The 25,387-nt window shown below is 49.9% G+C and overlaps 1 protein-coding gene across 2 annotated transcripts in view; it reads right to left on the bottom strand.

The window, feature by feature from the left end:
• HIC2 (HIC ZBTB transcriptional repressor 2) overlaps positions 1-19,140 on the bottom strand; it is a 33,090-nt gene extending 13,950 nt beyond the window's left edge. The window contains exon 1 of one of the 2 annotated variants that reach the window (XM_066259954.1): positions 18,981-19,140. The gene's annotated coding sequence lies outside the window, so the exon portion shown is untranslated. Of the gene's footprint in view, positions 1-2,127; positions 2,234-18,980 lie in introns of those variants that run through there. The other variant, XM_066259955.1, reaches the window with a different exon arrangement.
• Between the last annotated feature and the right edge of the window lie 6,247 nt (positions 19,141-25,387).

The raw sequence follows: 25,387 nt of genomic DNA on the forward strand, positions 1-25,387 counted from the left end.
CAGCAGATTTGGGTCCTCACCTCCTCCTACCAGGCCTACAACCTTCACATCACTCCTGGCTTTGGTGCCAATAAGGAGACACGAGACCAAAACAATCTGGGGGAACTGCAGATGGATTTTCCCTGCTGGTACTGACACAACAAACTAGCTGGCACCAGGAAAGGTGAAGGGCAGGTTCCTGCCAGGAGGAACCTAGGCTTGACACAGTCTGGTCAAGAGTTCTGAGCTGGGCCCAAAACCATGAGTACTACTAGGAAGAGGAAAGTGAACACTGCTCAAAGGGAAATAATTATTTAAGGCCTCAAAACCAGAACCCACAATTTAACCCCAAGGGACCCCCCCCCATAACATATACACACACACACACACACACACACATATTCAAACGTTCTAATGCCCAGAAGGGACAATGCTCCCGGTGAGTGTCAGGAGGAAGGAGAGATTCCTAAAAGGAAAGACACATTTCCCATGGAAACAATCCCAGAGAGTGACTAATAAAATTGGTGGTCCTGGCCTGACCAGGCGGTGGCGCAGTGGATAGAACGTCGGACTGGGATGCGGAAGACCCAGGTTCGACATCCTGAGGTCTCCAGCTTGAGAGCGGGCTCATCTGCTTTGAGCAAAAGCTCCCAGCTTGAGCCCAAGGTCACTGGCTCGAGCAAGGGGTTACTCGGTCTGCGAAGGCCTGTGGTCAAGGTACATATGAGAAAGCAATCAATGAACAACTAAGGTGTTGCAACGTGCATCAAAAAACTGGTTGAGGCCTGACCTGTGGTGGCGCAGTGGATAAAGCGTCAACCTGGAAATGCTGAGGTTGCCGGTTCAAAACCCTGGGCTTGCCTGGTCAAGGCATATATGGGAGTTGATGCTTCCTGCTCCTCCCCCCACCCTCCCCTCTCTCTCTGCTCTCTATAATGAATAAATAAAATCTAAAAAAAAAACGGGTTGATGCTTCTCATCTTTCCGTTCCTGTCTGTCTATCCCTCTGACTCTGTAAAAATAAAAAATAAAAAAAATTGGTGGTCCTGGGTCCCAGGTAGCTCAAGTTGGTTAGCGTGTCGTTCCAATACACCAAGGTTGCGGGTTCAATTCTCGGTCAGGAGGCATCCAAGAATCAACAACAAATGCATGAATAAGTGGAACAACAAATCGATGTTTCTCTCTCTCCTTCCTCTCTCTTTGTCTCTTCCCTATCCTCTATTTAAAAAAAAACAAAATAAAAATTCAGTGGACCTGGAATGTGAGACAGAAAGGCTAAGCCTGGTTACCACAGCCAGGATGGTGGGCAGGGGGGGGTTCTGGGTGTGGGTAGCAGGCAGAGGAATCAAGGAAGTGATGAAGGACAAGCAGGGTCAGCAGAATGGTTAAGTAGGTGGAAATTCCTTAGGTAGGATAGGTGGAAATTCCTTAGGTAGGACACTGAGCTAAAAGGGCACTGGTGAAACGTGGTCTCCCCACTGGAAGAGACAGGACTATCCTGATTATCTCACCTGCCCCAGGACATCCTTGAGATAACTGATCCCCAGAGGGAGATACAGTCACAGCTGAGTCACAGAACTGCCCAGCCAAGGATCTAGGAAGAGACTCTCCAACTTCATAATTTTAAAAACAATTCTAGTAGCTAAAAATTCCTTACGCCAACTGCAGGGAGAACCACCTCACAATGTGGATTAGTCCTTCCCAAGAAAGGTGGTTGACGACCCTCAGCCACATCACCGTCCTGGCAGGCTGAGGCAGTGAGGAATCTCTGCCCTGCCTCACAGCACGCACCCCCTGTCCAGGATAAGACCAAGATGGTATATGCTAAAGCGGAATTAGAAAAGGTAAAACAAAACTGAAGTCAGACAGTAATGACAGGTTTTACTTAGCTGAACAAAGACTAAAAGAATGATCTCCCAGGGAGGAAAGAGAAAGATTACATTTTAAAATAAGACTAAGACTGAAAACACATAAACTTAGTAGGACAGAAAGCACATTTCAAGGTGCTCACCACTAGAAACCCACTCAGGCAAGCACTTGCATGGCAGTCTGCTCCTAGAGGGGAAGCAGCTGAAGGTGTGAGGACTATTACCCACCCATCAGTGAGCAGGACTGAATGTGGAAATTGAAACATGAAATTGGCCTGACCTGTGGTGGCGCAGTGGATAAAGCGTCGACCTGGAAATGCTGAGGTCGCCGGTTCGAAACCCTGGGCTTGCCTGGTCCAGGCACATATGGGAGTTGATGCTTCCTGCTCCTCCCCCCCCCTCTAAAATGAATAAAAAAAGAAAAAAAAAAAAAAGAAACATGAAATTGCCTTTAATATGAATTTGCCATTTATAGGTCAAAATTAGTTGATTATTGGCAATGTCACAAAGTTGACTTGTATACACATACATGAGTCTCTCAAGCTCACTTTGACCAAAGAAGCTAGACCCAAGAGATTATGCAGTACAATTCCATTCTTGTAAGTTCAAGTTGGAAAGCAAGGACCCAAGGGCAAGGGGTGAGGGAAGGCAGTGGGGTACAGGGAGAAGGGGGACTCAAAGGACACACAAGGGAATTCTGGGCTTGTTTATCTGTCTGGAAGCTGGTTACACAAGCATGTCCATTTGTGAAGAATCCCTGTGGCTATCACTTGTGACTCTGCACACTTCTTATGGGATTTTATACAGTGCATATTTAGGAGGGGAAGAGGGTCTAGTCTCAGACCTGATTAGCAAGTAGATTAGAGCCAAGCAGTAACCTCCCTGAACCCATGACTAATAACAATCACAAGACCAAAAAAAGGAGAGGTGGCCAAATCCAGGATGGAGTACCCATCTTGGAAGAAGGAACTCTACAGACAAGCTAGGAACCCACAGGAAGCCTAGAGATCACCTTAAAATCTCTTAGTAGGGCCTGACCTGTGGTGGCGCAGTGGGATAAAGCATTGACCTAGAAATGCTGAGGTCGCCGGTTCGAAGCCCTGGGCTTGCCTGGTCAAGGCACATGTGGGAGTTGATGCTTCCAGCTCCTCCCCCCTTCTCTCTCTCTGTCTCTCCTCTCTCTCTGTCTCTCCCTCTCCTCTCTAAAAATGGATAAATAAATAAAAATTAAAAAAAAAAAAAATCTCTTAGTAGGGGAAGACCAATGTCCGCAATTCAAAGGAAAACAACAACCCAATGATGTTTTTTTTAATCATCCTAGTGTCTAGCTGATACTTCTCAAGAAAGAAGAGCTTTTCAGATCCTGGCATGCAAGCCCAGGAGAGAAGAGGAAACTTGGAGAATAGGCTAGGTACAAATACCACCAAAGAGCTCTCAGCAAGGGCTGAGCTGGTCCTGGGTACAGCTAACTGTGCACATCAAAGGGAGAAAATGGACGAGGCTCGGCCTGACCAGTGCTGGCGCAGTGGATAAAACGTCAACCAGGAACACTGAGGTCGCCGGTTTGAAACCCTGGGCTTGCCTGATCAAGATGCATATAGGAGTTGATGCTTCCTGCTCCTCCCCCCTTCTCTCTCTCTCTCCTCTGTAAAAGGAATAAGTTAAAATTAAAATTAAAAAAGAAAGAAAGAAAGAAAGAAAGGAAATGGATAAGGCTCTCAAAGACTGGGCTCAAAGGACATCACTGCTGGGCAGGACAAAGGAAAGCCCCCTTGCTACCATGTGGAGGACCAACCCCCCCCCAACCCCCAGAGCCTCAAACAAAGGGTTTAAGGAGCTAAAGCCAATGGCAAGAATCAGGTTGTTTTAATCCAAAAAATGGGACATCCATTAGTTTTTATTTATTGATTTTTTTAGAGAAAGAGGAAGGGGAATGGGGGAGAGAGAAACATTAATTTGTTGTTCCACTTATTTATGCACTCATTGGTTCATTTTTTTAAAGTGAGAGGAGGGGAGATAGACAGACTCCTATATGCACCCCAACCAGGATCCACCCAGCAACCCCCGTCTGGGGCCGCTGCTCAAATCAACTGAGCTACCCCCAGTCCTTGAAGCCAAAGCTCAAACCACTCAGGGCTGATATTCAAACCAATCGAGCCACTGGCCACAAGAAGGGAAGATAGAAGGGGGAGAGGGAGGAAAAGAGAAGCAGATGGTCATTTCTCCTGTGTGTCCTGACTGGGGGTCAAACCTGGGACATCCTGACACTGAGCTGACACTCTACCCACTGAGCAAACCAGCCAGGGCCCTTTGGTTGATTCTTACATGTGCCCTGAGCGGGTATTGAACCCACAACCTTGGTATATTGGGGGGACGCTCCACCTGAGCTGGCCAGCCAGGGTTCCATTGGAGTTTTTTTTTCTATTTTTTTTTAAACTTTATTCAATTTTCAGAGAGGAGAGAGAGATATTCAATTTTCAGAGAGGAGAGAAAGAGAGAGAGAGAGAGAGAGAGAGAGAGAGAGAGAGAGAGAGAAAGGGGGGAGGAGCAGGAAGCATCAACTCCCATATGTGTCTTGACCAGGTAAGCCCAGGGTTTCAAACCAGCGACCTCAGTGTTCCAGTTTGACACTTTATTTCACTGCGCCACCATGGGTCAGGCTCCACTGGAGTTTTTTTTTTTTTTTTACAGAGACAGAGAGAGTCAGAGAGAGGGATAGACAGGGACAAAGAGATGAGAAGCATCAATCATTATTTTTTCGTTGCGCATTGCAACCCGAGTTGTTCATTGATTGCTTTCTCATTTGTGCCTTGACCACGGGCCTTCAGCAGACCGAGTAACCCCTTGCTTGAGCCAGCGACCTTGGGCTCAAGCTGGTGGGCTTTTGCTCAAACCAGATGAGCCCGCGCTCAAGCTGGCGACCTCGGGGTCTTGAACCTGGGTCTTCCGCATCCCAGTTCGATGCTCTATCCACTGTGCCACCGCCTGGTCAGGCACCACTGGAGTTTTTAAAAAGCTATTTTTAAGGATAAAATTAAGGAACTGCTATGGAAAATATTATGATCTGTGGCACTGTGCCTGCAAAGCCTCTGGTGCAAGAGTTGACAGAAGAGAAGAGGTCTCACCTGTCCAGCAGGTAAATTAAAGGTTTAAACAGAGGAGAGGCCAAGAGCTCAGAAAGGGAATCCCACAGAGGGCTCCACTCAGACTTGGGGGGAAAAATTACTCATAGGTTTCACTCTGCTTTTTACATGGAGTCTTGGAGATGCGGGAAGAATTGTTTAGCATTAAGGAACTGGGTTTAGAGACAAAATAAACAGAGAACTGTCTGAAGTAGTAGAGTTAGGGGGTGTGAAAACTGAGCTAGAGGAGGCAAAAAACAAACAAACAAAAAAAACTAAAAACAACCCAGACAGACACTCCTCTCCTGCCACCCACTCCTCTTCTGCCAGTCATCTGATGAAAGTGTGGGGACAGTACAACCTCAGAACACTCCAAGTGGGAAACAGGAACACAGGAACAGCAGCAATAGCACTTCAGTAAATCAAAAATAGAGACTAGCGCCCAGTTCTGTGCAAGCAAAGAGGGAAACCCAGCCAAAAGCAGTCACCCAAGTGCAGGGAACCACAAAGTAAAGCTAAAGAACGCTCAATCCAAAATTCAGAAGTGGTGGCCCTGGCTGGTTGGCTCAGCGGTAGAGCGTCGGCCTGGCGTGCGGGGGACCCGGGTTCGATTCCCGGCCAGGGCACATAGGAGAAGCGCCCATTTGCTTCTCCACCCCCCCTCCTTCCTCTCTGTCTCTCTCTTCCCCTCCCGCAGCCAAGGCTCCACTGGGGCAAAGATGCCCCGGGCGCTGGGGATGGCTCCTTGGCCTCTGCCCCAGGCACTAGAGTGGCTCTGGTTGCAACAGAGCGACGCCCCAGAGGGGCAGAGCATCGCCCCCTGGTGGGCGTGCCAGGTGGATCCCGGTCGGGCGCATGCGGGAGTCTGTCTCTCCCCATTTCCAGCTTCAGAAAAATACCAAAAAAAAATCAGAAGTGGTGACTTCGGAGGGAGGCCAGGATATGCCCCGGTGGGTGTCCAGGGTTGGGAGGCTGTTTCCTACATGAGGTAGGAGAGCCAAGGGGTGTGTTATGCCTATGTATGTGTGCATATAATTTACACCCTCTGGTTAACACTGCTGTACATAACCTAGAGCACAATCTCCAAGTCTACTGAGGAAGCCAGAATGTCTGTGCACAAGTCCCACCAGAAAGGGGAGAGGGACACAAACCCCTCCAGATCCAGGGAGGAGCTGAGGGGCTAAAGCTGGGTGACACTTGCTGAGCATCCTCTCACATCACCTGATTCAGGCACCCCATAAAACCAGCAGAGTCCCAGATCTGGGCAAAAATGCAACAATGTATAAAGAGCTTCAGAAGGCCAGTACCACAGGAGATACCCAGAAAATATCACTGTCCTAATAAATAGAAAACAACAGAAGTTAGGGCAAGGCCTCTGTACCTGGAAGGGAGGGCATGCCTCATCCATCAAGACAGAAAGCCCAGGGCTCTTCCTAAGGCTTGGAGGTGGGAAAAGGGCAGTTAAAGCCATTACAAGTGAAAATATCAAAGTCGAACACAAATCTCCCCTCTGCTGCCCCTACCCCCTTCAATTCAGAGTCCAATCAACCCTGAGTTATCTTTCTCAAACACCAGTCTCATCAAGTAATTCCCCTGCTTAAAGCTTTCAATGGATTCCTAATACCTGAATAAAGTCCACTCTGGCCAGGCCTGCATAGTGCTTCCCAAAGGGGCCCCAAGCCCACCTCTCAGCTGGGCCCCTTCCAGTCACGCCTCAGTGCCCCCTCCTCCATGAAGACTGCTCTGCATTTCCCCCTCCCCAACCGATGTCAGCACTAGCTACCCAGCTGCTTCCTTATGCACCTCCCCCCTCACCCCAAACCAGGTTCCCAAGGTTAGAGACCCTGAGTCCCACTAGCCCAGGAACCACAGCTGCACCTGGCATGCAGCAGGCCATCATAAACGTTTATTAGGTGAGCAAATGCCGGTCAGGAAGAAGCAATGCTGAGAAGAGATAGGGTGAATAATACAGGAGAGAAGATAAGCTGGAGGTGGTGAGGGGGAAATGATAGAGAAGAGAAGGTTGCCCAGAGCCCTCCCTTGTCCCAAAACTGGTGTTCACAGTCTTAAAAATTAGTAAGGAGCCCCAAAGAACTTTTATGGGGCTTATACATTACTACAGTAGGTGTTACTGTGTGAGTCTATTTATTATTTTATTTACTGATTTTAAAAAACCAGTCATATAAAAAATTTTAAGTGACCTAAAATATCAACAATAAACTCACTTTATGTTAACATAAATAGCATTAAAAATATTCCAAACAAAAAAATATTAGTGAGAAGAGTAGCACTGTTTTACAATTTTTTTTCTTTCTTTTTTTTTTTTTTTTTTTGTATTCTTCTTAAGTTGGAAACAGGGAAGGCAGTCAAGACAGACTCCCGCATGCGCCCGACCGGGATCCACCCGACATGCCCACCAGGGGGGCGATGCTCTGCCGCAATTAGAGCCATTCTAGCGCCTGAGGCAGAGGCCACAGAGCCATCTTCAGTGCCCAGGCCAACTTTGCTCCAATGGAGCCTTGGCTTCAGGAGGGGAAGAGAGAGACAGAGAGGAAGGAGAGGGAGAGGGGTGGAGAAGCAGATGGGCGCCTCTCCTGTGTGCCCTGGCCGGGAATCGAACCCGGGACTCCTGCACGCCAGGCTGTTGCTCTACCACTGAGCCAACTGGCCAGGGCTTGTTTTATTTTTACAAATCTCTTTAATGTACGGCTTAGTAGAACTAACTGGATTCCCATATCGGCTTTTGAATTCAGTCTTTTGGACTATGTAGTTCCTATTAAAGTCTATGAAGAAATTTGACCTTATAAAGATACTATATAGAAGGAATATATGTATGTGTGTGTGTATACTTTTTTTTTTTTTTTTTTTTGAGAAAGGCAGGCAGAGAGAGAAACAGGAACATTGTGCTATTCTTGTATGTGCCCTGACCAGGGATTGAACCAGCAACCTCTGCACTTTGGAACAATGCTCCAACAACCAAGCAATCCAGCCAGGGCTTAGAAGGGAGAAATATTTTAATAACCTTTTCAGATATGTGACTATTCTTCACCGATATATATGGAAACTTGACAAAGGGTACTTTCTCAGAAGTTGCAATGTAGAACCCGAAATTGTGTGACTTAATTCATATCTGGTTATAACATAAAAATCCATTGGTCCAGCCTGACCAGGCGGTGACGCAGTGGATAGAGCATCGGACTGGGATGCCAAGAACCCAGGTTCAAGACCCTGAGGTCACCAGCTTGAGCGTGGGCTCATCTGGTTTCAGCAAAAGCTCACCAGCTTGAACCCAAGGTCACTGGCTCTGGCAAGGTGTTCTTCAGTCTGCTGAAGGCCCGGCCCGCGGTCAAGGCACAAATGAGAAAGCAATCAATGAACAACTAAGGTGTCACAACAAAAAACTGATGATTGATGCTTCTCATCTCTCTCCGTTCCTGTCTGTCTGTCCCTATCTATCCCTCTCTCTGACTCACTCTCTGTCTGTTAAAAATAAATAAATAGATAAATAAATAAATAAAAATCCACTGGTCTACCCTGCATTTATATCCATCCACCCAGGATTTTGTAACATCAAGCACTGGCCGCCTGACCAGGCGGTGGTGCAGTGGATATAGCGTCGGACTGAGATGCAGAGGACCCAGGTTTGAGACCCCGAGGTTACCAGCTTGAGCGCAGGCTCATCTGGTTTGAGCAAAAGCTCACCGGCTTGGACCCAAGGTCGCTGGCTCGAGCAAGAGGTTACTCCATCTGCTGAAGGCCCACGGTCAAGGCACATATGAGAAAGCAATCAATGAACAACTAAGGTCTCGCAATGAAAAACTGATGATTGATGCTTCTCATTTCTCCATTCCTGTCTGTCTGTCCCTATCTGTCCCTCTCTCTGACTCCCTCTCTGTCCCTTAAAAATAAATAAATAAATAAATAAGCACTGGCCATTTGGAAAATATTGGTTCACTGAATTAACCACATCTTCTAAATATTGTCACATTTCATTACATAACACCAAAAAATATCCATGTTAAGATCACCACTGGCTCTAGCTGGTTAGCTCAGTTTGTTAGAGCATTGTCCCGATTCACCACAGTTATCTCAGGCTAAAATTGAATTATCCAGTCACGGCACATATAAGAATCAATAAATGGGCCTGACCTGTGGTGGCGCAGTGGATAAAGCGTCGACCTGGAAGTGCTGAGGTTGCCGGTTTGAAACCCTGGGCTTGCCTGGTCAAGGCACATATGGGAGTTGATGCTTCCAGCTCCTCCCCCCCTTCTCTCTCTCTGTCTGTATCTCCCTCTCCTCTCTAAAATGAATAAATAAATTTAAAAAAAAAAAGAATCAATAAATGAATGCATAACAAAAAAAATAGACCTGTGGTGGCGCAGTGGATAAAACGTCGACCTGGAAATGCTGAGGTCGCCGGTTCGAAACCCTGGGCTTGCCTGGTCAAGGCACATTTGGGAGTTGATGCTTCCAGCTCCTCCCCACCTTCTCTCTCTGTCTCTCTGTCTCTCTCCTCTCTCTCTCCCTCTCTGTCTCTCTCTCTCCCTTTCTCTCTCTTCTCTAAAATGAATTAAAAAATTTTTATGCCTGACCAGGCGGTGGCGCAGTGGATAGAGCGTCGGTCTGGGATGCAGAAGGACCCAGGTTCGAGACCCCGAGGTCACCAGCTTGAGCGCGGGCTCATCTGGCTTGAGTGAAGAGCTCACCGGCTTGGACCCAAGGTTGCTAGCTCCAGTAGGGGGTTACTCGGTCTGCTGAAGGCCCGCGGTCAGGGCACATGTGGGGGAGCAATCAATGAACAACTAAGAAGTCGCAACGCCCAATGAGAAACTGATGATTGATGCTTCTCATCTCTCTCCGTTCCTCTCTGTCTGTCCCTGTCTATCTCTGCCTCTGTAAAAAAAAAAAAAAAAATGAATGCATAAATGAGTGGAATAACAAATTGATATTTCTCTCTCTCAAATCAATACTATTTTTTTTAATCATCACTAATTTTAAAGAAGTCTTTAAGTGAGGCTCCTGGTTACAGATACAAGTTTCCCCAAATTCTCATTTCTCCCTGACAGCTCTTTCACTAGCAACAAATGCTGTCAGTTTTTTTCCTAAAAGGGACAAGGCTCACTTTGTTCACTTGAGAACATGTCTGATAAATTCTCAAAGTCTAAATAACCACACCTTGTCTGCCAGTCATTCATTCGAGTAAAAATAATGCTCCAGAAGGAAAAGCAGATAGTTTGGCACACAGTCCAAACAAATGTGAAATGCTTTTCATGGAGACATCATATTCAGTCTAAGGCAGGAAAACCTCATGTGCACTCCCATTTTACCACACAGAATACTAAAAAGACGTATTCTCCAGGGTCTAGATTTACTACTCAATCATCTGTGGTGCATCCCCACAACACACAGGAGTAAGACTGGCAGTCTTGGTCAAGAACACTGGGGGACAGGGACGCACACAGACACACACACAACTCCAGGTGGTATATACCATCAGCAAGAACACTCACCACGACTTGACACCACTGGTGCAAGTGCCAACATGAAACAAAGACCAATAACTTCTAAATATTATGTAAAGGATCTTGGAGACTCCCAAGGGTCAGCAAAACACTCTGAAAACAGCTGACAACCATTATTGAAAATATTTCTATCAACCCATTTTACAGGGAAGGAAAATGAGGCACAGCGGTCTGTCATGTGCAGGAAGAAAGGTTTTATACCAGAGTCTTCTTTCCACAAAAGCATAGTTGTTCATCAAAAAGTGTAATCCTGGGTAAGGGGTCTCCTAACAAACCTAAGAGCAACAAATTTCAAACAAATAAAAGGAAGTACCATTTTAAATGACATCCACAAATACTCTTAGGGGCAGGACTGACACAAACTATTAAGGGACTCCCAAAGACCTGTTAATTAACAGAGCAGGTAATACTTCAAGAGGAAAGCCGGGTCTCTGTAAGCTGTGGGACCTGGGCTGGGCACTGCAGAGGCAGAGGTGGTCAGAGGGGAGGTTTGGGAGGGGTGCTACAGGAAGCAGGATGTGCATGCTGCCTGCTGGGGGCATGAAGTCAAAGTCCCCTCCTGCCCAAAGCGGCCAGCCCTGCTGCCCTTATCAGCGTCAACACATGCATGGAATGTAGGACTTTGGAAACAATTCTCTCCACTAGGCCTGTACCCTTCTGGGGCTCAGGATGACCTACCACCACTAAAGCACAACCCAAGCCCAAGCACTCAAGCCACCCACTCCTGGAGAAAGGCACCTGCTGGCAGTGGCACAGGGCACCTATGGACACTGATCCTTGGCCCCTACCCTTGTTGCCTGGATCACGAACCCCCTGGACCCATCTACCAAGAGACAGCCTAACAAGGCCGAGAGGCCACCTTGCGTGCGACACCAACATCACCACCAGCAATGCCTGAGCACCTCTTACTTGCCCACACTGAGAATCCCAAGAGAAGAAAAGGAGCCAGCTCTGAGTTTCCAGGGACATTGCCCCCCAAATGGCTCTCCTGGAGTGAGTTTCCAGAGGTAGAGGATTCTAAGATGCCATAAGGAAAGGAGTTAACTAAAAAGATAAGAATGGCCCAGACAGTGGTAAAGCGTAGGCCTGGCGTGCAGGAGTCCCGGGTTCGATTCCAGGCCAGGGCACACAGGAGAGCGCCCATCTGCTTCTCCACCCCTCCCCCTCTCCTTCCTCTCTGTCTCTCTCTTCCCCTCCCGCAGCCAAGGCTCCATTGGAGCAAAGTTGGCCCGGGCGCTGAGGATGGCTCTGGGGCCTCTGCCTTAGGCACTAGAATGGCTCTGGTTGCAACAGAGCAACCCCCCAGATGGGCAGAGCATCACCCCCTGGTGGGCATGCCGGGTGGATCCCGGTCGGGCGCATGCGAGAGTCTGTCTGACTGCCTTCCCCGTTTCCAACTTCAGAAAAATACAAAAAAAAAAAACAACACCCCCCAAATATAATGGCCCAGAGAGTCCTCTCTGTCCCCCAGGTCCTGGGAGAAGGGGGAGGACACTGCTCAAAAGGCTAGGAATGATCGTTTCCCAGCTTACAAGGGACTACCCTCCAGCTCCAGCTCCAGGAACGAGACTCCCTGGATTTGTCCAAAGCAGCCATCTCACCACCCCACACAGAATGAAAACCTTGGCTGTCCTCTGGCCCAATCACTGCCCAGAGGAAGGAGCCCACATATACGTACGTGTTCAAGGCTTCCACTGAGTGGTGTTTCTCACACTCTTAGAACTTCTCTAGCCAACTCCTAGCTGTGAGACTTGAGATTACTTAACCTCTCTGAGCCACTTGTACAGCGGGGATTGAGAAAATGATTGGGACCATAAGATATATTCTGAAAATTAAATTCAGCATTCTACACCTCCCATAAGGCCTAGCATGGGGTAAGAGGCCAAAAGTGAGCGCCAAGCCCTCTTTTGCCACTATGCTCCTAGTATTCTGTCAAGGACTCCGCAAAAACCATCCTCCCCCCAATATTCTTTTCTTTTCTTAAATTTTTTGTATTGATTTTAGCCAGAGAGGATGGGGAGGGGAGAGAGAGAGAGGAACATCAATCTGTTCCTGCATGTGCCCTGACCAGGGATGGAACCAGCAACCTCGGCACTTCAGGCTAATGCTCTAACAAATGGAGATATCCGGCCAGAGCTTACCCTAGTTTTCAAGCAGAGTTGTCTTTGGTACCTGCAAACAGAAATCATCAGCTGCCTCCTACCAAAGGGGAGGGCAATGAGGTCCTGGGGAGGGGCGAAGTAAGGAGGCAAAAACACTGAGGCAAGAATCCATATCCAGGACCACTTGTTCTCAACAGAGCCCCCTAGCTCCACCTACCAAGATGCATGCAGGCAGAAAAGGAACTGAAGGAGGACATTCTGACTAGACCCCACATCACCCCCTTCCTCCTGACCACCAGCCAAGATCACTCTCAAACCTGTGTCCTTCATGCCCCAGCCCAGGCTGCTCTTTCTTCTCTACAGGACACTTCCTTCCCAGGACACCAACCAGGGCCACAGCAGACCACACCACACCCAGGGGCCTTGCCACTCACCTCACCGTGGTAAGCTGCTGGGAACAGGCAGGAGCTGTCCTGTATGCTGTCAGCCCACAGATACGAACTAAACCCCAGGATAGCCCACAGTTTGTCCCAACAAAGGGGGCTGGGCTGGGCAAGCAGGCCTTACCTGGAGCTCTGCCTTCTATGCCCCTCCCAATCTGCTTCCTGGCCCCTCGTTAGTGCCCATTCACACACCTTACCCAGATAACAAGACCAGGAAACCAACCCCAAGGACCAATCTCTCTCTCTCCCAGGGAATTTAAGGTCAAAGAGAAAAAGAGGTACAGGTCCCAGGGGTCCCCAGCTGTGGCCACAGTGGGCTTGTTAGGAAACCACAAGGAACCCAAATGTCACCATGTCAAGCCCTGCCAGAGCACACAGAGGACAATCAGGGCCCAAGAATGCAACCAGGAAACCAGGACAGGCAGACTCTGAAGGCCTAGCAAGACCAAGAGTCCTGGAGTCCCTCACACTGCTGCTCAGGTAAGAGGGACCATGAAGAGTGCGCCTGCTCCCTCATACCTGGTGCTTCTCCAAGATCCTGGAAACAGAATCAGCCTGTCTAGTTATGTGAATTCGATCCCACTAGGCCATCAGAATAAATCAGTTTGTGACCACCCCAGGTCACATGCACTGGTCTATTTGGACTCACCACTTGCTTGATTCTATTATTGACAAAGACTTATCACCTGCTAAAGCAGTGGTTCTCAAATTTGGCTACACACCAGATTCATTTCAAAAGCTTTAAGATATGAGCATGCCTGGGCCCACCCCAGAGATGGGCTGGGCTGGGCTGGGCTGTTCCAGCTCCCAGGTGATCCTGATATGTACTGCTGAGAACCAGGGCATCAGCAGGCAGGCCTTGGTCAGGTAGCACAGGTGATGGCTCAATGTGTAGCCCATATTCATCACCAAGAAAAGTTCCACTGTGTCCACATAGGGGCAGGCCACAGAGGCCCAGCCCCTCTTTTCCCAGCCATCAGCCCTATGCTCCCTTCTCATTCATTTTGTGAACAAGAATTCACCAAGAGTTTAGTATCTTGCAAAGTAGCAAAGGTGGGGGACTACAAAGGTCATGGGACAGTCCTGTCCCTTAAAGCAGTGGTCCCCAACCTTTTTTGGGCCACAGACTGGTTTAATGTCAGAAAATATTTTCACAGACGGGCCTTTAGGGTGGGACGGATAAATGTATCATGTGACCAAGACAAGTGTCAAAAGTGAGTCTTAGATGTAACAGAGGGAATCTGGTCATTTTTAAAAAATATAACATCGTTCAGACTTTAATGTAAGTTATTTATTCTTTCTCTGTGGACCAGTACCAAATGGCCCACGGACCAGTACCGGTTTGCGGCCTGGGGGTTGGGGACCACTGCCTTAAAGGGTCTGCAACCAAGCTGATTAAGAGGCCAAGGGGCTCAGACTCCAGTGTGGTAGTGGGAGCAGCACCTTCACCCATGTGTGTGAGGGATGGTGGTGCTACTCTCAAGGCACCGAGTGGCCCCATGCTCGCCTGAGAGAACCCACCCACCCACACCCACCCAGAGGTGCTGCCAGAGAAAGCAACCCGAGGTCTTGGGAGCAGCTTGGAAGGCATGGGAGGAGTCTACACAGCAGTCACACCATGCCGGAGCCAGCAACCCTTCCATCTCCACAATAGGCCAACTCCCCAAACTAGAAACGCCTCCTAAGCCAAGCCCAAGCCCTGCCTTTCCTTAGACACCTGTGGAATTGCTATGGAATGGATGAAAAGACTGGGCCACCTGCCTTTCCAAAGCCCACTCTCCCTTCTCACCCATACCCCAAGCACTCCATCCAGTAGATGGATTACCCTCAACCAGGAATGCACTACAAATCAACAGCAAGGCCCTTTGGCCAAGAAGCAGGTGGCTGTACCTTCTAGCAGAAGGACCTGCTCTAATCCCAGGGCAACACTCCCCCTCTCCCCCTTCACCCACAAGGACATTACCATGAAAAACATGAAAACTGAACAATCAGAAAGGGGCTCTGAACTCCTTTCCAACTGTCCCAAGAATTTCTTAGGGCGACTCTCTCCACTAAGTCCATGTGGCCCAGCCCTGGCCCTTTCCTCCTGGACTGTGGTAAAGCCTGGAGTGTTAGCTCCTGGCTTTCCCTCCCTTATCAAATTCACAAGGGGCCCACACACAACCCCCACCTGCTTTTCTTGCTTTGCCACTCCTGGCTTAAACTGGGCTCCAGGCTGAGCCTGCAGTCCCTCTCAAGAGCCCTCCCCCAGCCCAGGTCCCTAACCCTTAGGGCAAGGCCCCTCCCAGAAGGAAGCACAGCCTGGTGGTGCCAGGCAGAGTCAAACTGGCTGGGCTTGTTTACAAGCCCCTAACCAAGCCCCTAACTGGGAGACAGGATCATCATCTTGGGGAGGGGCTCTCTGCCCTGCCCCTCCCTGCTGGGATCTCAGATCTCTCCAGATTCCACACATGTATACATGGCCCTCACAGGCTCTGGAGTCAAAGGCATTTACCCTCCAGCCCCAGCTTGACCAGTTGCTAACTTGCAACTCCAGCAAGTTATTTAACCCCTGAGTCCCATTTCCCCCTCTATAAGAGGAGCCTATCTGGCAATTCAGGTGGGAGCCGACCACTTGTTGGCGAGTCTGAGCACCAGAGGGCAGAGACAATCATGATCGGTTTAGCCACAGGGTCTGGGCACTTCATTTGTTTTCAGAAAATTTTCTTGCATGAATAAAAAGCTTGTAAAAAAAAGCCTCAAGGTGCCTGGCACACAGTGAGTGTTCCTGTGCTAGCTTCTCTAAACAGCACCTGCAGGGTCATGCTCTTGTCACTGCTCTCCTGTCTCTCCAGCCACACTCCACACTGCCACTGCCTTACTAAAACGGAATGCACTCCCATTAAAACCCCGCTCTGACAGCCCACATAAACTCAGCATGGCATCCACAGCTCTCCTGAAGCCTAGGCTGGCCCCTCCTTCCATGCCTTAGTCACTATACCTGTGGTGCCCTCTGAGCTCCATTTGACATTGTGCCAGTCCTAATCCCATCTTACAAATCATTTGTTTGCTTGTCTGTGTTCCCAGGCTGAGCTCTGGAGGGCAGCAATATGTGAATGTAAACTCAAGTTCTGTTTCCATTTTAGAAACAGGGACACCAAGGCCCACAGAGTTAATCACTATCCAAGGTCACAGGGAGAATAAACGGCAGAGCCAGCATCGCCCTCCAGACTTTCTGACTAAATCCAGTTCCCCTCTCTCTCCTCAGCCAGGCTCCAAGAGCCAGGATGGGAGGAACCTGACTGTCAGATGAAAGCTGCCTATCAGGGTGCAGGAGCAGCCAAGAAGAAGAGCCCCAACCTTCCTAGTGATCACCTCCCAGGGGCAGTAGCCCTCAAACCCAGTGGGCAAGACAAGCAAGCTACAGGGTGGGGCTGACTGCTAGAGGCCAACAGGCCAAGCAAAAGGGCAGAGCCACAGGTCCCCTGGGTAAACTGAACTTTATTCCTTCCTCACTCCTCTCACTCTCCAGAACTGCCCCTTCTCTAGGGGGCTAGCTGCTGATTAAAAGGCATTGAACCCACCCTCTGATCTGACCCTGGCAGACAATAAGGACTCCAGGAAGGCAGCAGGCCTGTCAGCTCAATAATGCAAAACCCTGTTGCTTCTAGTCCACAACAGCTGACTTCAAGTGGATCGGAGACTCTGCTTATTAACAAAATGAGAAATCTGATCTATGGAAAGAAAACACTACGTGAGGATTAATCCAGGACTGCAGCTTATGGAGAAGGCTGAGCTGCTGGCCAAGACGAGGGAGCAAGGATGGAATTATGCCGATCCGTCCCCAGAGCAGGTACCAAGCAGCAGGAGAAAATGCATCACCTCTGCCCCACCTGCACCTCCTTCTACTGCCAGCAATAGCAGCAATCATTTTGGTTTTGCTTTAATTAAAGGCCTGGCTCCCTCAGGCAGCTTCTTTCTCTACACAGAGACAGCAACCAGAGGGAGATTTTTCTTTTCAGGAATAGCTTGTAAAAGCTGAGTGACTAATCTACAAGTCCCAACAACTGGCAGGAAAACACTGCAGGGAGAAATTCTGGGCACACACCAGCACTCAAGTCAAACAGCCAGAGAAGCTGGGCAACAGGCACTCAGCAACACCCAAAAACAGGCTCGCAGGAAGCCAGAAGCCAAAGGAAAGCAAACCAACCTGGGAGCTCTGAGACCCATGGCAGGCAGGCTGGTGGGAAGCCTCCTCCCAGCCTTTCAAATCCATGGTCTCTCCACAATACATACACATTTTCATAATAAGCCCAACTGCAAAGGACCAAAGGTTCACAGGAAGGCATAGTGACCTACTCCAGGGCCAAAGGACCCAGTTCAGCCCTCAAGTATCAGCCTCCCATTCACCCCCACCCCACCACCGCCAAGCTAAGAGCCCACTAAACCAGCAATCTCACCACACAGCTTTGTCTCTAGAGGCCAGCCTGAGGCCGCCCATCTGCTTTTTTTCAGACCACTCCAACAACCCTGCTCTGTTGAGAGTACACTCTCTCCTTGAGCCAGGGCTACAGACTGGCCACATGGCCTGTGCTCCTGAAAAATGCCTGCTGAAAGGCCCAGGGAGTCCAGACACGGGCAGATGGGAATGGAGAGGAAGAAGTAGAGCCAGAAGCCAGGAAGCAATAAATGCTGGCTCCAGAAAAGTGCTGGTTTTGGGTGACCCAACTCCATCCCTCCATTCAGGGGGCCCTGGAGAACAGCCCCCAAAATCAGCCTAGTATCTCTGGAGTCCCCTCCACTACCTGCCAGCTCCTCCCTCCCCCCTCAGTATAAGAGGCACAGCAATCCCCACATCAGTCAACAACCCCTGCCACAGGATTCCTATGGGCAAGGCGCTGCCCCTCCCCCACCACATATGTCAGAGGGGTGGCCTCTCTGGGTTACACCCCTACTGCTGTTGGGGGGGGGGGGGGCGGGAACCTAGCTTTCCAGATGTGCTTGGCAACTCTTACCAGAAAAAACACTGGAGGTAGAGAGGATAGGAAACAGCATGGATAAATAACTTCAAAACCTTTCCAGCCCCTCCGGATCAACACTGGGCCCCGTTCCCCAGGCAGTCCCACGCTGTTCTGGGTGGGGCCGCTGGGAGCATTATCAGGCCTGGTTCCCTCCTCTCCATAAGTCACTGCCCCCCACACACACCCAGGGAGAGGCATCCCCGCCTCCACCCCCCCCCCAGCGAGGCCCGTGTGAATATGAACAATCTTGGTAGATAAACAGAGAGTGACAAGCTGGGGGCCTTCAGCCCCCTCCCTCTGCCAGCCGACCCCCTCCCCCAAGCCCATCTCTCTTCCTGCCAAGCGGCTGCCTACAGGAGAAATCTGGGGGCAGGGCAGCGAACCTACCAGCCGCAGAACCTAGCGTTCTGGGAGCGGCCCCTCCAGGCCTGCCCCTGCCCTTGCCAGTCTTTCTGTGGGAGGGGGCAAAGGAAAAGATCGCAGACTATGCAAGGCCACAGTTCTGGAAATAGCAAAATCCCCCAGTGAGGGGCGGCCGCGGGCACAGGGCCCTTTGCATAATGGAAGCCCGCCCGCCTGTCAGGCAGCGCAGCTCGCCCGACGCTGTTCGGATTAGATTGCTAATGAAAAGGCACAAAGAGCCGGCGCCCGCCGACCCCCGCTCCGCAGACCCGCGTCCCGGCCTGGCGCGGCACCGGGAGCTTTGTGCCAGAGTCCCCTGCCGCCCGCGCCCCGCGGCCACCGGGGGCCACAAAGCCCCGGCGGGCCGAGGACAGCCGAAGGGTCCCACTCGCGCCCCACCTAGGCTCCGCGGACACTCGCGCGCCTCCCACGCGCGCAGCCCCACGTCGGCTGGGCGCGCGCCCGCCCACGCCCCTGTCCCCGGGGGCGCGCCCGCCGGTGGTCCCCGCCTGCGCCCCCAGCCACTTTTGATCGCCCCTTACCTCATGTGCGTCGGCGGCGGCGTTCTGCCCGCCGGCCGGCCGGCCCTGCCCACAGTTCCTCGTCGTCGGCGCCCGGCCCGCGCCGCCCCGTCCTCCCGCCGCCGGCCCGGCTCGGCTCCCCGCCCAGCGCGCCCGAAGCGCCGCTCACAGACACCCGCCCGGCGCCATCTTGGAAGCTTGTGACGTCGGCACCGCCTGCTCACCCCTGACCCACAACTGAATGGGCGACCGGCGGGGCGGGGCTGGGGAGGGGCCTGATCGTGGGCGGGCCCTGAGGGGCGGGGCCGACAGGCAAGCGGTCCGAGCACTGGGCGGGGCGGGCGGCCGCAGGACTGCGCCAAGGGGGAAGGGTGCCGGAGAGGGGCGCCCAGGAGGTGCCCGGGATCCCGGACTTTGGGTGCCGCACAGGACCCGGACCCCAGCTGCGGGGTCAGCCGCTAACTCGCCCTCGAGACAGCCGTACCGCACAACCCCGAGAAGGGGTCTATGGCCCCCCACAGGCCCAGCCTCACACTCAGAGCTGTTCCCGTTTGAGCCTGACCGTGACCCCTCAGAGCCCCCCATCAGGGACTCTAATGCCCTGCGCCCCACCTCCAGGACACTTCATCCCAGCTGTGTGCCTCATGCAGGGACTCCACCATCAAAGTCGCAGCCCCCCGGGACTGCAGGCTGCGTTGACCTGGGCTCCTGGAGAGACCAGGGGTGTTTGGGTCTCGAGAAGAGGAGATAGCCCCCTACCCCAGACCCCCAGTGCTCCCTCGGAACCCGGTGCCCGCAGCCCCGCAGGTTGGCCCTACCTGCTCAAAGGGCGTGGAGGTCGCGATCACACCGCGCTCAGCCAGCCCCTTCCGGTGATCACAGCCCCTAGAAGGCCCCTGGGGTCAAGCGAATGGCCTAATCTGTCCCGCCCGGACCCAGGCTCGTGGCGGTCATTCAGATGGCCTGCAAAGGAGCTGGAGCTGGCCTTGAGCCGCGGCCACTTCTCTAGGGAGTTACTTAGTTGACCCCTCTTTACTTTGAGCACCAAACAAAGGAACACACCACTGTCAAAGTCTGAAAGGAACCTAGATTTGCCAAGTAGCAAAATATGCCCTAGCACACTAGTCAAGATGGAAAACCAATTCAGTAACTCCTCAGGAAGGCTGACTGATCTTTCCAAATTACTGTGCACGTTTGATGTAATCCTAACAGGACATATCTTAGATTTAACAAAATTAAAATTTTGGCCTGACCTGTGGTGGCGCAGTGGGATAAAGCGTCGACCTGGAAAACTGAGGTCGCTGGTTCGAAACCCTGGGCTTGCCTGGTCAAGGCACATATGGGAGTTGATGCTTCCTGCTCCTCCCCCTTCTCTATCTCTCTGTCTCTCTCTTTCACTCCTCTCTCTCTAAAAAATCAATAAATAAAATATTTAAAAAAAAAATTAAAAATTCACCTGGAAGAATAAATAGCCAAAAACAGAGTGGACTTGTAACAGATACTAAAACTAATTATAAAGCTACTGCAGACTAAGAAACAGAATAGAAAGCCTAGGAACAAATCTTAGAAATAATAAATGAAAAAGGAAATATCCAACATCCACGAAAAAGGAGATATCAAATAACTGTGAAGAAAAAAAGGAATATTTCACAAATAGAACCAGGTTGGAGACTCACTATTTGGGCCCTGGCCGGTTGGCTCAGTGGTAGAGCGTCGGCCTAGCGTGCAGGAGTCCCGGGTTCGATTCCAGGCCAGGGCACACAGGAGAAGCGCCCATCTCCTTCTCCACCCCTCCCCCTCTCCTTCCTCCCTGTCTCTCTCTTCCCCTACTGCAGCCTAGGCTCCACTGGAGCAAAGTTTGCCTGGGCGCTGAGGCTCTGTGGCCTCTGCCTCAGGCGCCAGAATGGCTCTGATTGCGGCAGAGCAGCCCCCCAGATGGGCAGAGCATCACCCCCTGGTGGGCATGCCGGGTGGATCCTGGTGGGGCGCATGCGGGAGTCTGTCTGACTGCCTCCCCGTTTCCAGCTTCGGAAAAATACTAAAAAAAAAAAAAAAAAAAAGACTCACTATTTGAAGAAACTAGTGAAAAAATGTCAAAGCTCTACTGACGAAATACATCCAAATTAAAAATACAAGGTACTAAAAGAACACAAAAAACTACAAGATACCAGCCTTTTACCAAATTAAAAATGAGTTTTAAATGATAACCTTTAAACATAGGCAGGGTCTGATGGGTAATCATTGTCACATACTGCTAGAAGCATATAAATTGCTTGAAAATTCCTGAACATGAATTTAGTAGTATAAGCCAAAAATAAAATATTTTTGGCCCTGGCCGGTTGGTTTAGTGGTAGAGCATTGCCTGGCATGCAGGAGTCCCGGGTTCGATCCCCGGCCAGGGCACACAGGAGAAGCACCCATCTGCTTCTCTACCCCCCCTTCCTTCCTCTCTGTCTCTCTCATCCTCTCCCGAAGCCGAGGCTCCATTGGAGAAAAGTTGGCCCGGGCACTGAGGATGGCTCTGTGGCCTCTGCCTCAGGCGATAGAATGGCTCTGGTTGCAACAGAGCGATGCTCCAGATGGGCAGAGCATCACTCCCTGGTGGGTGTGCCGGGTGGATCCTTGTCGGGTGCATGCGGGAGTCTGTCTGACTGCCTCCCCCAATTCCAACTTCAGAAAAATACAAATAAATAAATAAATAAATAAATAAATAAAATATTTTTATTTATTTATTTATTTTTATTTTTTATTTTTTTTTTTTTCATTTTTCTGAAGCTGGAAACAGGGAGAGACAGTCAGACAGACTCCCGCATGCGCCCGACCGGGATCCACCCGGCACGCCCACCAGGGGCGGTGCCCTGCCCCCCAGGGGGCGATGCTCTGCCCATTCTGGGCGTCGCCATATTGCGACTAGAGCCACTCTAGCGCCTGAGGCGGAGGCCACAGAGCCATGCCCAGCGCCCGGGCCATCTTTGCTCCAATGGAGCCTTGGCTGCGGGAGGGGAAGAGAGAGACAGAGAGGAAAGCGCGGCGGAGGGGTGGAGAAGCAAAATGGGCGCTTCTCCATGTGCCCTGGCCGGGAATCGAACCCGGGTCCTCCGCACGCTAGGCCGACGCTCTACCGCTGAGCCAACCGGCCAGGGCCAATAAAATATTTTTAAATGCTCATACTCCTTTGGAGTAGTAATTCATCTTTCAGGGTTCTAGTCTAAGGAAGGATTTTTTTTTTAATAAATAAATTTTTATTAATGTTAATGGGGTGACATCAATAAATAAGGGTACATATATTCAAAGAAAACATGTCCAGGTTATCTTGTCATTCAATTATGTTGCATACCCATCACCCAAAGTCAGATTGTCCTCTGTCACCTTCTATCTAGTTTTCTTTGTGCCCCTCCCCCACCCCCATCCCCTGTAACCACCACACTCTTGTCCATGTCTGTTAGTCTCGTTTTTATGTCCCACCAATGTATGGAATCCTGCAGTTCTTGTTTTTTTCTGATTTACTTATTTCACTTCGTATAATGTTATCAGGATCCCACCATTTTGTTGTAAGTGATCCGATGTCATCATTTCTTTTTTGTATTTTTTTTTAATTTTTATTTTTTTCTGTATTTTCCTGAAGCCGGAAACTGGGAGAGACAGTCAGACAGACTCCCGCATGCGCCCAACCGGGATCCACCCGGCACTCCCACCAGGGGGCGATGCTCTGCCCATCTGGGCGTCGCTCTGTTGCAACCAGAGCCACTCTAGCACCTGGAGCAGAGGCCGAGGAGCCATCCCCAGCGCCCGGGCCATCTTTGCTCCAGTGGAGCCTCGGCTGCGGGAGGGGAAGAGAGAGACAGAGAGGAAGGAGAGGGGGAGGGGTGGAGAAGCAGATGGGCGCTTCTCCTGTGTGCCCTGGCCAGGAATTGAACTCGGGACTTCTGCACACCAGGCCAACGCTCTACCACTGAGCCAACCGGCCAGGGCCTGATGTCATCATTTCTTATGGCTGAATAGTATACCATGGTGTATATGTGCCACATCTTCTTTATCCAGTCTTCTATTTTTTTTTTACAGTGATTAAATCCTTTAAGAAAACTCTTGGCCAATACAGCAAGAATCCATAAAAGAGTAATGTCCTTAATATGTTCACCAAGTCCAAGTTGGCTCCAACACCATGCCAAATCCCTGAAAAATGCAATCAAACCCCAGTTCAGTCTGTGAGGAGCTGTCACAAGGAGCAGGAGTCCAGGAAAAGTCCACATCCAAGAAAAGTCCACATGGCACTGGAATTGTTGTCACAATTCTATACTTTGCAGCTCACGTCCAAGTCCCAATGACAGCTGCTTCTAGCTGGTAATGATTCAGGTAAAAGGAAGGATATTAACTTCATTTGCAGACCATGTGCTTGATTGTCTCTCTAACCAGATCATAAGCTTGGAACTCCAGTGCCAAGGGCACATCTGAGACTTAAATGCCATTCAATAGTCACTTGTTTCATTTACATTTGGATATAAATGTATAATCATTTTTTCAAGTGTTGTTCATAATAAGGAAAAAAATCATACACAAAGTAAAAGTGTTTCTTTTTTTTTTTTTTTCTGTATTTTTCTGAGGCCGAAACGGGGAGAGACAGTCAGACAGACTCCCGCATGCGCCCAACCGGGATCCACCCAGCACGCCCACCGGGGGGCGATGCTCTGCCCATCTGGGGCATCGCTCTGTTGCGACCAGAGCCACTCTAGCGCCTGGGGCAGAGGCCGAGGAGCCAACCCCAGCGCCCGGGCCATCTTTGCTCCAATGGAGCCGCGGCTGCGGAAGGGGAAAAGAGAGACTGAGAGGAAGGAGAGGGGGAGGGGTGGAGAAGCAGATGGGCGCTTCTCCTGTGTGCCCTGGCCGGAGATCGAACCCGGGACTTCTGCACACCAGGCCGACGCTCTACCACTGAGCCTACGGCCAGGGCTAGTAAAAGTGTTTCTTGGAGAAAAAAAAAGTAAAAGTATGACAATAGCCTGACCAGGCAGTGGCGCAGTGGATAGAGCTTTGGACTGGGATGTGGAAGGACCCAGGTTCCGAGACCCTGAGGTCACCAGCTTGAGCGTGGGCTCGTCTGGCTTGAGCAAAATGCTCACCAGCTTGGACCCAAGGTCGCTGGCTCGAGCAAGGGGTTACTCGGTCTGCTGAAGGTCCGCGGTCAAGGCACAATGAACAACTAAGGTGTTGCAACGCGCAATGAAAAACTGATGACTGATGCTTCTCATCTCTCTCTGTTCCTGTCTGTCTGTCCCTATCTATCCCTCTCTCTGACTCTCTCTCTCTGTCCCTGTTTAAAAAAAAAAAAAAAGTGTGACAATAGGGAATTAAATAGTCCACATAATGAATTGTTAAGCAGCCACTACAAATGGTGTTTTTTTGTTTTTTGTTTTTAAAGATTTATTTATTCATTATAGAGAGGGGAGAGAGAGAGAGAGAGAAGGGGGGAGGAGCAGAAAACATCAACTCCCATATGTGCCTTGACCAGGCAAGCCCAGGGTTTGTTTTTTTTTGAACCGGCAACCTCAGTGTTTCCAGGTTGATACTTTATCCACTGCGCCACCACAAGTCAAGCTACAAATGGTGTTTATAAAGATGTTTTATGATCTGGAAATGTGGAATGATATTAACATAAATAAAGCAGCCCTGGCTGGATAGCCGGGTTGTTTAGCGCCTCCTCCCTATATGCCAAGGGTGCAGGGTTTTTCCTTAGTCAGGGCACATACAAAAATCAACTGATGGATGCATAAATTAGTGAAACAACAAATTGATTTTCTGTCTGTCTCTCCCCTCTAAAATCAATCATTCTAAATTTTTTTAAAGAAAAATAAACTAAAAATTGTATGTAACAAATGCATGCAAAATATCGATCTATGAGGAAGCAAATGAAAATACATCAAAATATTTACAGAGGTTCTCTCTAGGGGTTGGGATATTTTTTTACACGTGTATATTTTAGTGTGTTTTACTGCAAAAGTAACATTTCTTTTTTAAATTAAATTTTTTGGGGTAACTGGTAATAACATTGTATAATTTCAGGTGTACATTGTAATTTGACATCAGTATACTCTACTGCATGCTCACCACCTGAAATCTACTATAACTTCTTTTCATTACCATATATTTGACCCCCTAGACCTACTTTCTATTCCCCCAAGAAATAACATTTCTCATTAAAATAATTTTGCCAATATGAAATATATTTTTTTTTAAATTTATTTATTTTTTACAGAGACAGAGAGTGAGTCAGAGAGAGAGCTAGACAGGGACAGACAGACAGGAAATGGAGAGAGATGAGAAGCATCAATCATTAGTTTTTCATTGCGCGTTGCAACACCTTAGTTGTTCATTGATTGCTTTCTCATATGCACCTTGACCGTGGGCCTTCAGCAGACCGAGTAACCCCTTGC

The sequence above is a fragment of the Saccopteryx bilineata genome, chromosome 2 (assembly GCF_036850765.1).
Source record: "Saccopteryx bilineata isolate mSacBil1 chromosome 2, mSacBil1_pri_phased_curated, whole genome shotgun sequence".
Classification (NCBI taxonomy): Eukaryota; Metazoa; Chordata; class Mammalia; order Chiroptera; family Emballonuridae; genus Saccopteryx; species Saccopteryx bilineata.